Source organism: Bombina bombina, chromosome 2 (genome assembly GCF_027579735.1).
Source record: "Bombina bombina isolate aBomBom1 chromosome 2, aBomBom1.pri, whole genome shotgun sequence".
NCBI classification, from domain to species: Eukaryota; Metazoa; Chordata; class Amphibia; order Anura; family Bombinatoridae; genus Bombina; species Bombina bombina.
In genome coordinates, this window is record NC_069500.1 from 1,180,978,841 (window position 1) to 1,180,994,448 (window position 15,608).

The 15,608-nt window shown below is 38.7% G+C and overlaps 1 pseudogene; it reads left to right on the forward strand.

Moving 5' to 3' along the window:
- Nucleotides 1-1,711: 1,711 nt before the first annotated feature.
- On the forward strand, nt 1,712-3,392 carry LOC128647466 (zinc finger MYM-type protein 1-like; annotated as a pseudogene).
- Nucleotides 3,393-15,608: the final 12,216 nt, after the last annotated feature.

Here is a 15,608-nt window from a genome sequence, read left to right on the forward strand (position 1 = left end):
ATTAAATGTTACCATACTAAGAGGTGCTGTAAGACTTTGTGTTATAAAATCCTATTGGAGTTATAAGGATTACCAATTTCCTGAATTGACATTCTCAGCAACCTGTATCTTTGTATCTGTTTTCAGTCGGCAACATATTGATTGAAGTATTCGATAAACTGTTTTTGCTATTATTTTACACATACCATATGTGTTTTCAGTGTTCTTAATTAAGGAACATATGAATCAATCCTCATAGGGATATTTGTCCATCATATTGATTTGCACTATTCTTGCTGGGATTTCACTCCTCAATAGTGAACTCTTATTTGAAACAGTGATACATTTAAACATTTTTTCTCTGCAATTGAGTTCCAGAATCTAAAGTCAATTAAGTTTGAGATAACCTCACACGCTCTGTCGGCTATGGTCGAGGTGGAGACTCCCCTCGAGGAGATACAGGAACGAATTAAGGCCTTAAGGGTAGCTCATTCGTTCATCTATGATGCAAATATGCAGATTATGCGCCTGAATGCTAAGACATCAGGTTTTTCAGTTCTATGCCGTATGGCTCTGTGGTTAAAGTCGTGGTCTAGCTGACATGACTTCCAATTCTAGATTACTTTCCCTCCCGTTTAAGGTAAAGGTCTTCAATAAAGTTTATGCTATTATTCTTGTGTGCCACCTCCATGACTTTTGTTGAACTCTGATTGGGCTTTTTGAGGAGAGCCTGGCAATATATCCACATATAAGCACACAAATACATAAATAAGTAGTTTTATATTTTCTCAGATGGACCATAGAGCTGAACTGTCCTTACAGAACCAGATGTTTTTGTTATTTTCTTTAGTTAGCTATGGCTGATTAAAAACGACCTTCTGGAGCCCAGTACCGCAAACGAAAGGCAGAAGAAGCTAAGAATCAAGCAAATCAAGAGGGGTCCTTCTTGAAATACCTTAATACATAGAAAGCAAATCAAGAATGTGACTGTACTCTTGTAGAACCTGCCACTAGGGAAGCTGAATATTGTGCTCCTACTACAAGTCATACTGAAGTTTCATAATTTGGAAATGTTTCTAGAAAGAACACAGAAGAAAAATATGTCAATAAAAGTGAGACTAGTAGCACTGCAAAGTCATCAAAAGAAGATGATATTGTGCCTGATTTGGATTACAGTGACCCTGCCAAATGGCCCTACTCTTGCAGTGATGATCCTACGACAGCTTATAATTCAACATGGACTACATGAAGTTGTATCATGTGATTTTCCCAAAGACTCAAAAAACAGAATATTTTCTCCTGTACACTACAAGAGGAGACTGGCAAATGGTGAAAAAGTGTGTCGTCAATGGTTGATATATTCAACCTCAAAAGATGTGTTTTTTTGTTTTTGCTGTACATTGTTCAGTAAAAGAAATGTTGCATCATCCCTACAAGAAACAGGTTCAAAAGACTGGAAGAACATTGGAGCAATTATTTCTGCACATGAGAGGAATACTGACCATTTGGAAATCAAGCCTGGCGTGAACTTGAATTGCGCTTATATAAAGAAAAAACAATTGATGCTATTAACCAGCAGAAAATTAGGCAAGAAGAACAACATTGGCAACAAGTCTTGCAACACTTGATTGCTTTGGTAAGAGTTCTTGCCATGCAAAACTTGTCATTCCGTGGTACAAATGACAAGTTGTATAGTGCCGGTAATGGAAAATTTTTAAACTTTGTGTAATATCTAGCCCTTTTTGATCCTATCATGAATGAACATTTGCGTAGGGTTAAAGATCAAGAAACATTGGTTCACTACCTGGAAAAAGATATCCAGAATGAGCTTATACAGCTTCTAGCCAGTGCTATAAAGCAGCAAATTATAACAAGTAAAATCTCAGCTAAATACTATTCAATTATTCTGGACTGCACACCTGATATTAGTCATATTGAGCAAATGACAATGATTGTACATTTTGTCAATGTAATCAAACCATCAGATAATGAGTCTGAAAGTATTACCATAAGATAACATTTCTTGGGATTTATAACACTACAGGTGCCTTTATAGCAGAAACTCTTCTTGAACAGCTGGAGCAAATTGAATTGCCAATTGAAAATCTGCATGGTCAAGGGTATGACAATGGGAGTAACATGAAAGGCAAACAAAATGGAGCACAAAAGAGAATACTGAACTTAAACCCACATGCATTTTTGTGCCCTGCAATGCACGTTCTTTAAACTTGGTAGTCAATGATGCTGCTAGGTGTTGTTTGGAAGCAACTACTTTCTTCAGGTTAGTTCAACAGATTTATAATTATTTATCTACATCAACTAAGTGTTGACAAGTTTTAATTAGCCATATATCAGACTTAGGCATAACTGTTAAGCCATTGAGTGAAACAAGAGGGGAGAGTCGGATTGATGCTTTGAAACCACTGAGATATCATCTTGGTAATATACATGATGCTTTGATAGAGATTTTTGATGATACAAGCCTATCGGGTCCATCTGGAAATACTTCCCGAATTGAAGCCAAGGCCCTTGCTGATGCAGTTAGTAAGTTCAAGTTTGTGGCATCCTTTGTTACATGGTACAACATCCTTTTTGAAGTCAATCTTACAAACAAGCTACAACAAAATAAGGAAGCTGATTTAAATTCAGCTACAAGACAATTGCAAGTGACCAAGAATTATCTCATAACCTGCAGGTGTGATGAGGGTTTTCAACAAGCTTTGACAGATGCTACTGAGATTGCAAATGAGATACAGATAGTACCAAACTTTGAGACAGAAGATGAAGTTCGAAACAGGAGAAAGAAACGGCAGTTTGAATATGAGGCCCAAGAAGAAGCACCACAAGATCCAAAGCAGAAATTCTAAACAGGTTTTTACTATGCTGTTTTAGACATGGCCATACAATCTATTGAAGAGAGATTCCAACAGCTACAACAATATAATTCATTATTTGGCTTCCTATATGAGATATACAGTATAAAGAAAAAATCGACTGAAGATTTACTTAAGGACTACAAGAATTTGGAAAAGTCATTGCTGCATAATGGAAACAAAGATATTGATGCTAAAGATCTGCTTTGCGAACTTGAAGCAATAGCTCGAAGACTTCCAAAGTCTATGCCGCCACAAGAAGTACTTCTCGTCATACTACAAAATAAACTTCTGGATAACGTGCCTAATGTTTCTGTTGCTCTGAGGATCCTTCTCACACTTCCAGTTTCAGTGGCAAGTGGTGAACGTAGTTTCTCAAAGCTCAAACTTTTAAAAACTTACATATGTTCAACAATGTTGGAAAAGAGACTAGTTGGCTTGGCAACTATATCAATTGAACATACACAGGCAGCAGCACTTGATCTGGCTGAAATGGTGACAAAATTTGCAAAGGCAAAGGAACGCAGAGTGAGATTTTGATGTGTCTGAACTTGTAACTTTTATCTGACAACTCTGTCGCTTTTTTTGTTGGTTTTTCTGTCTTACTGTAAGGAAAAATACAGTTAATATATATTTTGTTATTACAGTTAATTTCTGTTTGTTAATATAGGTAATTTATATTTGGTTACTTTATATTTTGCCTTTAAGATTGGTGCTTTTGGCATCTTATGGCACTTATTCTTAAAAATTAAAAGAAATTTAAAAGTGTCTTGTTTAGTTGTTTTAATTGTTTTGGTTTTTTTGGCGTGGGGGGGGGGCACAAGTAACTGGTCTTGCCTAGGGCACAAAATAGTCTAGCACCGGCTCTGCCTACAGTAAAGCATGGAGGTGGTAATATTGTTTTATGGGGGTGTTTCTCTGCAGCAGGCACTGGAGCACTTGTCAGGATAGAAGGAATAATGGATGGGGAATAATACTGTCAAATTCTTGTGGAAAATCTGCTGCCCTCTTCCAGGAAGTTGTCAATGGGAAAAAGGTTTACCTTCCAACATGACAATGACCCAAAGCACACAGCAAAAATGACTACACAGTGATTAAAGCAGAAAAAGGTGAATGTCCTTGCATTGCCTAGTCAGAGCCCAGACTTAAACCTCATTGAATATCTGTGGCATGACTTGAAGACTACAGTTGCCATCAAATGTAACAGATCTGGAGCAGTTCTGCAAAGAAGAGTGTGCAAATATTGCACAGTCTAGATGTGCAAAGTTGGTAGAGACATATCCCAACAGACTAAAGGCTGTAATTAAAGCACAAGGTGGTTATGCATATTTCTAAAGGCAATGTTTCTGTCATGCAGGGTGGTAGTTAATCCTTTTCCTTCAATGCTTTTTCTGTTCAGCTAGCGCTTCTGGTTTTGGCCTACAGCTACAGTACTGCTACTTTTTTTTTCTCCCTTATATGTGTGAAGGGGATTCTAGTTCCTTCTTTTAGTCCTAATCCACAAAATTCTAAAGAAAGGCTCATACATAATTTAGATGTCGTAAGAGCATTAAAATTCTACTTACAAGCTACAAAGGATTTCAGACTATGCTCTAATTTGTTTATTCCTTTTTTGGGGCTGCACAAAGGCCAGAAGGACCCAGCCGTTACTTTAGCTATTTGGCTAAAACTTTTGACTTGAAGACTTACGTGGTGGTGGTTTTCCCCAAAATGCATTGGGTTTCCCCCAAAACACATTCAGCCCATTCGACTAGATCAGTTTCAACTTCCTGGGTTTTCAAAAATGAGGCTTCTGTTGAACAAATTTGCAAAGCAGCAACATTCTCATCCTCACATACCTTTCTAAATTCTACCACTTTGATGTTTTTGCTACTTCTGAAGTGGCTTTTACTCGTGCACTCCACAACTTGGGTATTAGTTCCCAGGTGTAATGGCTAGTGGATTCACCACCTAATGAAAGAAAGAAAACAAAATTTGTTTATCCGATAAATGTATTTCAAGGTTGTGAGAGTCCATAAGACCTGCCCATTTTCATTAATTGTTTTGTAATTATTATTTTTTGCAGCAGTTCTAGTTTTTACCTCCTTTTCTCTGCTTTGTCCTTTCCTTCCTTTCTACTTCTCCTTGCTTGGATATATGTAAGACTAGCATACCAGAGATGTGGGAGGGATTAAGTGCTCTTGAAGTTTTTGGAATATTTGACGACTCCTAGTGGCCAGGAGTTAAATCCCATGAATTATGGCTTGTGGACTCTCACCCCCATGAAATAAATTAATATTTCAGGTAAGCATTATTTTTTTTCTTTCATGATTCAGATAGAACATGCAATTTTAAACAACTTTCCAATTTACTTCTATTATAAACATTTTCTTTCATTCTCTTTGTATATTTTGTTTAACAAATAAACTGGATGGCACCTTTATTTTAAAAGTGGATAACATGTTTTGCTGGTGAGATAGCTGATCACCTGTCAGTCAGACAGTAGCCTGTAGCAGACCGTTATTATTTCCAGTTTAACCCTGTGGCTGTCTAAGCCATAAAGTGATAGGTTTTAAAACAGCTACTGAAAAGTTAGCAGGTTTAGTATTTGTTGTTGCCTCCTGACACAAACTGACAGTCACAACTACAGAGGAGACACTGATTCCTCAGAGCTGATGGCCTGAGGGAACTGGATTTAAGTATGGTACAGCATAGGGACAATATTTCTGCAGTAGGGGCTTATTGGGGGGGGAATGTGTCTCTCAACAAAATCCTTTAAAATGATATGTATTGTAATAAGGACTTAACAGCATCTCAGTGAGACTGGGAGGTCACACATCAAAACCAGACGGCTTCATCTTGACACAAATCCATCTTTCATCTTGAAAATGCATTTGCTCCAAATCTTCAGCTAAAACTGAAGTTTTAACAAATTTAAAAACAGAGGCTTTACTGAATAGATAAGCAGCTGACAGGTGAGGACAGGTAAGTAACCATAGTGATGCTGTTTTTTTCCCACCTGGGCTCTAGTTCAGATTTATGTATGGGGGTACTTGAGGACCTGAGGTGAGAAACATTGATGAGGGTCCTCTAATTCCCAACTGCTATTATTATACGAATAGTAGTTTCACTGTTTGTAATTATCCAATCTGTTTGAATATCAACGGCTTGTAATAATGTAAAACAACATTCTGCTGTAAAAATAAAAATTCCTACTTTGTTAGAACATAGTGCCAGATTACAAGTGGAGCGATATTTAACTGTGCCGCTCGAGCATTAATTGCGCTAGAAGTAAACTTTTTGGGTTGCACTCGTATTATGAACTGAAAGTAAAAAAAATTTTTCTTGCGCTTTAACCAAACAAGCGCAAAAAAACAAACTTAGAATATAGCTTGTGCGCATTCACCTATCCCCCCCCCCCCCCCCATAGAAGTCAATGGAGCAAAAAAAGTGGGGGAAAACTAACAACCAACCTGCGCGCAAACCCGAATGCATATTCTAATGTGCGCTAACCCTACATGAAAATATGAATATTTCACATTCAAATGTTCTGCACTTAGCAGAATATGTTCTATTTATTCATAAATAAATATTTCAACAAATATCAGATAGTTTTTTGTTTTTTTTGGTACGATATATATCTATACCTATGTATACACATGATTACATATAGGTATAGATATTTACAGATATATATAGGAATATCTATTTATCTATTGATACAAGAACATATCTGCTTTGGGCGCATTAGAATGTGAAATATTTACAATAAATAACACAGTATAACACTTCACTGAGTATGAACAATGCGGAAATATGGTTTATTTCGTAAGATATTAAGAGTCCACAATGTCATTCAGTTACTAGTGGGGATATCACTCCTGGCCAGCAGGAGGAGGCAAAGAGCACCACAGCAAAGCTGTTAAGTGTCACTCCCCTGCTAGTCATTCTCTTTGCCTCTGTCTATGGGTGTCAATCAACTAATATACGATCGTTTTAGAGACTTCTGGCAGCCAAATTGTGGTATTAAAAATTCATAAAGTGACAGTGTATTTAAAACATTTCTACAATTTGGGGATTATTTTATTTAGTATTATGGGCATGGACCAAGACTCTGTGTTTTTGGACAAATGCTTGTTATGCCTAGAGGCACAATTTGTTTTGCCTATGCAATTCTGTGCTGCGTGCTTAGCTAGAACACTTCAATTTAAAGTGAAAGTAAATCCTAGCGTTTTACAAACGCTAGGATTCACTATTAAAACAAATTAAGGACACTTTCATTCATGAAGTATAATATACTTCATATAGAAAGCTCCTTTATTTGATTCTATCAGTCGCCGTTCTTAGCTTCTACAGCAGCACACGGCTAAAATATTTTTTGGCTAAGAGGTGACGTTTTCACCTCTTAGCCAATAGCAGTGCGGTAAATCCGGCTCCCATGGGCGCCAAGCTGGATTTATCGCACGGCTATTGGCTAAGAGGTGAAAACGTCACCATTTAGCCCAAAAACTTTTTAGCCGTGGGCTGCCGAAGCATCTAAAAACGGCGATCAATTGAATCAAATAAAGGAGCTTTCTACATGAAGTATAATATACTTCATGAATGAAAGTGCCCTTTATTTGTTTCAATAGTAAATCCTAGCGTTCGTAAAACGCTAGGTTCACTTTCACTTTAAAGATAAATTGTTGCCCCCTGAGCCCAATGTCTCTCAGGATGATGCTGTTCAGGCAATGCCACAGCTTTTTCCTCAAATGTCCCAAGCCTCTATGGCGTCACATACAGTGCCCTGCAGTTACTCTCAACCTCTTGGAGGAGTTTATTTGCCTGCAGATTTTGCTGCACAGATATCTTCTGCGGTATCTGCGGCATTATCTGCTTTTCGTATGCTGGGAAAACGCAAAAGAAAAATTAGACATTCAGATAGTAAGATTTCTGTTCCACCTACTGCTACACAGGTTGCCCTCTCTCATAAGTCTGATGAGGAGGATACGCCTGTAGCCTCTGCGGGTGAAATCTCCGATTCGGACAGTATTATTCCTTCATCTGAAGAAGTAAACTTCAGATTTAAGCTTGAACACCTTTGTGTACTGTTAAATGTGGTATTGGCTTTAAGTTGGCGACTCTGATACTTCTGTCGTTGTCAACCCTAAGAAGTCTAGTTAACTTAATAAATACTATGATGTTCCTCCTCTGTGGAAGTTTTTCCTGTCCCAGACTGTGTGACAGAGATTATTTCATAGAAATGGGAGAAGCCAGGGATTCCTTTCTCCCTGTCTCCCGTATTTAAAAAGATGTTTCCTGTTGCTGACTCCATTAAAGATTCTTGGCCCAGGGTGGCTAAAGTAGAAGAGGCTATTTATACTCTGGCTAAGAGAACTACGAGGAAAAAAAAAACGGGAAGGTGGTGTGAGTGCTACCTATGTGGTTATATGCTTAAGTCCCTGAATAGTCTAGATAATCTCAAAATCAAGACGAAGATAAAAACAAAAACAAAGGATGGGACAAGCGCTCTAGAGAGAGCCAACCAATGGAAATAAAAAAGATATATGATTATATATAAAAATAAGTGTCCCAGCTGGTGACAGAAATATATATATAATAAACAGTGAGGAAGAATCTAGTGATAATAAATATATATATGAATTTCTCTATTTAGCATAGTGTATGTGTATATAAAAAAGACTAATCATTATATTTCTGTTATGTCAGAAAACAGATATAGTACATTAAAATCTATACAACAGAAAAAATATAGAGCCTTACATCAAGATCTTACTGAACAGTTTCAACAATCAACCCATCTTTACAAACTGAACCCCAAGGATATTACTCTCAAATTAAAATTAGACTCAGCTAGACTTAAACTTAATGATTTTTTGGGCCAAAAGGCACAAACGCAAGCTCTCAATCTTCAACAAAAATTTTACCTAGAAGGAAACAGGCCAGGTAAATTACTAACTAGAGCCATCAAGACCAGACAATCTACCCACTTCATTACATCATTACAAGACCCTTCACATAAGACAACTGTAGAGACCGAGAGAATTGCTGAAATTTTTCAAAACTACTATTCTAATCTTTATAACTTAACTCCTGACAGGGATATTGAAGCCCATCAAACCAAATGTCTTAAATATCTAAATCATATAACTCTTCCATCCATATCAGGTGAACACTCAGATATGTTGATAGCACCAATTACAATGGAGGAGATTCTAGCCGCAATCAAATCCTTAAAAGCAGGGAAAAGCCCCGGCCCTGATGGCATTACAGGCACTTATTATAAAAAATTTAGCCATATAATCACACCACATTTATTATCAGTATTTAATTAGATTGACGATACCAAAGGCTTGCCCCCACTATGCTAGAGGCAATAGTTACAGTGTTGCCTAAGCCGAATAAAGATCTCTCAGTACCATCAAATTATCGACCTATATCCTTGCTCAATACGGACATTAAACTATATGCTAAGATATTAGCCACCAGAGTGAATAAAATATTACCCTCCCTCGTCCATTCAGATCAGGTGGGCTTTGTGCTGCAGAGGGAGGCTAAGGACAATACTGTAAAAATTTTACACCTTATGCAATATGTTTCTGACCATGACATTCCTTTTCTTCTATTATCAACGGACGCTGAAAAAGCTTTTGACAAACTTGACTGGACCTTCTTGACGCTTGTATTACAAAAATTTGGTTTTCCTTACACCTTTATCCATAGGATTTTCGCATTATATAACCTACCAACAGCTAAAATCAGAGTCAACGGTACACTGTCCTCTTCTTTTAACATCTCTAATGGTACTCGACAAGGGTGTCCACTTTCCCCATTACTATTCGTATTATCAATGGAAGCCCTGGCCACGAAATTACGCAATAACCCTGGCATTCATGGACTTACAATTAACTCCTCCACACACAAACTAGCATTATACGCAGATGACTTACTACTGACATTAACACGACCGAGGATTTCTCTCTCTGCGGCGCAGAGCTCCCTGGAAGAATTTGGCTCTTGCTCGAATTACCTAGTGAATCAACGTAAATCAGAAATTCTCCCAATTAATTTATCTGTGACTGATCTGTGTACGTTGCAACAACGGTCACCTTACATAATACAACATACCTCCCTAAAGTATCTGGGTGTTCGCCTGTCCACAAAACCCCAACAGTTATTCGATTTGAACTATGAATCCCTCCTAACTACCCTTATAAAGGATACATCACTGTGGATCCACAAAAAAATATCATGGCTCGGCAGAATCTGTATCACCAAAATGATCATACTCCCTAAGATTCTATACTTATTCCAAACTCTTCCAATACCACTTCCTTCATCATATTTACCTAGACTTCAGATAATTATTAATTCCTACATATGGAAAAGACGCCCCCCCCAGAGTTGCCAAATCTACACTTTACTTCCCAAAAGAGTCGGGAGGCCTAGAAGTCCCAGATTTATCTAGATACCACCAGGCGGTGTTCCTAAAGAGGATAGTGGATTGGTGCACATTCTCACCATCACATTACAAAACCTGGTTAGCCCTGGAACACAACATTACAACTACTCCAGAGCTGGGGGCATATTACTGGCAAACTAAAACTAACCTGCCACCGAGTATCACGAAAAACCCCATTATTGGGGAGATCTTTAGGGTATGGTTCTCTGTCATACACGTATTTAACCACATCTCCTCAGTCCCTTCTTCCCTGACCACAGTACTCAACAATACCGACTTCCCAATTGGCATACCTATATCCCCTAAATTTACAGTGAATTTGAATGACTCACTACCCTTATATATACTTATGGAAGCTGGTAGACTTATTCCACAACAACACCTAGAGAGGCTAAATATCACACAATTCTCCCAGTGGTTGCGATACCTGCAACTTACACACTTTATCAACTCCTATAAAAATAAAACTCTGATAACTAGAGAGCGCACTCCCTTTGAGAGAATGTGTACTCACGACACACCTCCTAGACATGCAATCTCTACGTTATACCTGTTACTTATAACTCCATCAGGAATCACCCAAACCCCAACTGTGGTTTCATGGCACAAAGAACTCCCATACACCTTAACTGAACAAGAATGGTATGCCATTTTTCAAAGCACCTCAAAGTCTGCTCACTCGGCCATGGTCCTGGAGATTAACTATAAATTCCACCTCTGACAGATGCTGGAGGAAATGCTCTGAAGAGGGCACTCCGCTTCATATTTGGTGGACATGCCCTCGGATCGGCCAATTTTGGCGAGATATCAACCAAATGGTGTGTAAACTTCTAAATAGTGATATACCTCTAGATACCATTATATACCTGTTTCACATCACCCCTAACCTCCCCTTTAAACATTATACCACGCTTCTCAATCTGACCATCAGTAGCGCCAAGCAGATAATACCTAGGCTCTGGAAATCTGAAAATATCCCCACTGTGAATATGTGGAAAGATCAAATGAAATGTAACATAGCTCTGGAGAGGCATTTCTACTATATTAATGGTAAACTAGACTACTATGCGGAACTCCTGTTCCTCTGGGAAACGTGTTTTCCGATAAGATCGGTTCACTGACATATAAATGCATGTAAGATGCAATTCTTATCAACTCCAACAGAAATTTACACATTTATTACCATATTCTGATCTTCCTGATTGATACCCCAGGTAGCAAGCACTAAACCTCCCACTTCCTACCCTTCCGCTGTCCCCTCACCCCTCCTCCCCACCAATCTCTCATACCTCACCTACTTCCCCTGCTCATCACCTATCTCTTTCACAATGCTATTAAGTGTCATAATCGCACCCCGCAGTAACTACAGCAGGACCTTCTTGTAAGATCCACAAGGGCACCTACACATGAGTGAAGAACTACCTGGACTTAACCTCACACTAATGATGAGACCCAAAACCCTAGATTGCACCTAGAGATTTGTCAACTGGTTGTATGACATGGTATTGCATATTGCATTGTATTTTCTAAGTGATGTAACATGTTTGATGATATACTGTTTTGATTACAAAAATAAAAGATTGGGAAAAAAAAAAGAAAACAGATATAGTGTATGGATTAGAAGGAAGAAAATCGAAAAAAAAATTTTTTGTATATGCATCATTATGTAGGGACCAATACAGGGTGTATATATATATAAGGGATAATCCCTATAGTGATTAAGTGAAAATAAAATAAGACTGATTTTTTTTTATGTATATAGATACATATATAGAATTTTTCAAATAAGAGAGCACTCCCCAGGACTTATTGCTATAAAGCATATCAAGCTTTTATTAACAGGTGACGTTTCGGTGATTCCAACCCCTTCCTCAAAGGTTTGAGGACGGGGTTGGAATCCCCGAAATGTCACCTGTTAATAAAAGCTTGATATGCTTTATAGCAATAAGTCCTGGTGAGTGCTCTCTTATTTGAAAAATTCTGTATGGACTCTGGATGCACCCCGGGCAGTTGTTTTGTAAAGAGAGTGCAGAGTTCACATGGGACATTAGATATATATATAGATATATATATGGATATATATATATATATATATATATATATATATATATATAGAGAGAGAGAGAGAGAGAGAGAGAGAGAGAGAGAGAGAGAGAGAATATAATAAATGTAATAAAAATTAAATTGGTTCTATAGAAGTGTATTTAGATCAAAAGCGCTATTAAGTCCAAATGGATGTAATGATTTAAAATTAAAAATCAGTTGAGCCTTCTTCTTTAGAAGTATTTTTTCAATATTACCCCCCCCCCCCCCCCCCCAGTGTTGGGTTTGATCTTTTGAATTCCCCAGAATTGGAAGCAGCTAATGTCCCCTTGATCTCTGCAAAGTGTTAATACATTATTGTTTTGGTAGTCTTGTGTTCAATGTTCCAAATATGTTCCCTAATTCTATCTCTTAATAAACGGCTTGTTTGTCCAATGTAAAATAAATCAGATGAGCATTTGATGTAAAATTTAACACTTGTGAATCGTTACATTTAATAATGTCTCTAATTGTGAAAGTGAACTGAGTGTTAATGGATACTATTTCTTCTATAAAGGTAAGACGAGTCCACGGATTCATCCTTTACTTGTGGGATATTATCCTCCTGCTAACAGGAAGTGGCAAAGAACACCACAGCAGAGCTGTCTATATAGCTCCTCCCTTAGCTCCACCCCCCAGTCATTCTCTTTGCCTACTCTAAGTACTAGGAAGGGTAAAGTGAAAGAGGTGATAAAATATTAGTTTTTAATTTCTTCAAGCAAGAGTTTGTTATTTTAAATGGTACCGGTGTGTACTATTTACTCTCAGGCAGCAGATGGATGAAGACTGCTGCCTGGAGGATGATGATCTTAGCATTTGTAACTAAGAGAAGGTTTTTTTCCGGATCTGGGCCTATTTTCGATCCGGTTTGCAAATTAAGGTATTAATTGTTAAAAAGTTTTGTTTGGAATCTTAACTACCTATATTGTGTCTACATACAAAACGTGTATGCTTTTTTTCTCTTAAAGGCGCAGTACCGTTTTTTTTAAGATTGTTATTTTTTTCACTAAATAAAGTGTTTTCATGATGGTTTGTAGTCATTACTAGCCTGTTCAACATGTCTGACATTGAGGAAAGTCAATGTTCAATATGTTTAAAAGCCATTGTGGAACCTCCACTTAGAATGTGTCCCTCATGCACTGAAAGGTCAATAAATTGTAAAGAACATATTTTAGCTACTAAAAATATGTCGCAGGATGATTCTCAGTCAGAAGAGAATCAGGTTTTACCATCTAATTCTCCCCAAGTGTCACAATGGTTAACGCCCGCTCAAGCGACGCCAAGTACTTCTAGTGCGTCTACTTCTTTCACCCTGCAAGATATGGCCGCAGTTATGAATACTACCCTCACAGAGGTTTTATCTAAGCTGCCTGGGTTGCAGGGGAAGCGAAGTAGGTCTGGTGTGAGAACAAACACTGAGCCCTCTGACGCTTTATTAGCCATATCCGATGTACCCTCACAATTTTCTGAAGTGAGGGATTTGCTGGCTGAGGGAGAGATTTCTGATTCAGGAAATATGTTCCCTCAGACAGATTCAGATATGACGGCTTTTAAATTTAAATTAGAATACCTCCGCTTATTGCTCAGGGAGGTTTTAGCGACTCTGGATGATTGTGAACCTATTGTAGTTCCAGAAAAATTGTGTAAAATGGACAGATTCCTAGAGGTTCCTGCCTACATTGATGTTTTTCCGGTCCCTGGGATAGACCAGGTATTCCATTCGCTTCCCCTCCTACTTTTAAGAAAATGTTTCCCATATCTGACGCCATGCGGGACTTGTGGCAGATGGTCCCTAAGGTGGAGGGAGCTATTTCTACCCTGGCTAAGCGTACAACTATACCTATCAAGGACAGTTGTGCTTTCAAAGATCCTATGGATAAAAAAATAGAGGGTCTTCTGAAGAAAATATTTGTTCACCAAGGTTTTCTTCTCCAACCTATAGCATGCATTGTTCCTGTAACTACTGCAGCGTCCTTTTGGTTCGAGGCTCTGGAAGAGGCTCTTCAGGTTGAGACCCCATTAGATGATATTCTGTATAGAATTAGGGCTCTCAAGCTAGCTACTTCTTTCATTACAGATGCCGCTTTTCAACTGGCTAAATTAGCGGCGAAGAATTCAGGTTTTGCCATTTTAGCGCGTAGAGCATTATGGCTTAAGTCCTGGTCTGCTGATGTGTCATCAAAAGCTAAGCTTTTAGCCATCCCTTTCAAGGGTAAGACCCTATTTGGGCCTGAACTGAAAGAGATAATTTCAGACATTACTGGAGGGAAAGGCCATGCCCTTCCTCAGGATAAGACGAATAAGATGAGGACCAAACAAAATAATTTTCGTTCCTTTCGGAACTTCAAAGGTGGTCCCTCTACCTCTTCCCCTGCCGCAAAGCAAGAGGGGAATTTTTCTCAGTCCAAGTCAGTATGGAGACCGAACCAGACTTGGAACAAGGGTAAACAGGCCATGAAGCCCGCTGCTGCCACCAAGACAGCATGAAGGGGAAGCCCCCGATCCGGGACCGGATCTAGTAGGGGGCAGACATTCTCTCTTCGCTCAGGCTTGGGCAAGAGACGTTCAGGACTCCTGGGCTTTAGAAATAGTAACCCAGGGGTATCTTCTGGATTTCAAAGATTCTCCCCCAAGGGGAGATTCCATCTTTCTCAATTGTCTGTAAACCAGACAAAAAGAGAGGTGTCCTTACGCTGTGTAGAAGACCTATATACCATGGAAGTGATCTGCCCAGTTCCAAAAACAGAACAGGGGCAAGGGTTCTACTCCAGTCTGTTTGTGGTTCCCAAAAAAGAGGAAACCTTCAGACCAATTTTGGATCTCAAGATCCTAAACAAATTCCTCAGGGTCCCATCCTTCAATCCTTCAAGATGGAGACCATTCGGACTATTTTGCCAATGATCCAGGAGGGTCAATATATGACCACCGTGGACTTAAAGGATGCGTATCTACACATTCCTATCCACAAAGATCATCACCAGTTCCTCAGGTTCGCCTTTCTGGACAAGCATTACCAGTTTGTGGCTCTTCCCTTTGGGTTGGCCACAGCTCCCAGAATTTTCACAAAGGTGCTAGGGTCCCTTCTGGTGGTTCTAAGGCCGCAGGGCATAGCTGTGGCGCCTTATCTGGACGATATCTTAATCCAGGCGTCAACTTTCCAACTAGCCAAGTCTCACACGGACATTATGGTGGCTTTTCTAAGATCTCACGGGTGGAAGGTGAACGTACAAAAG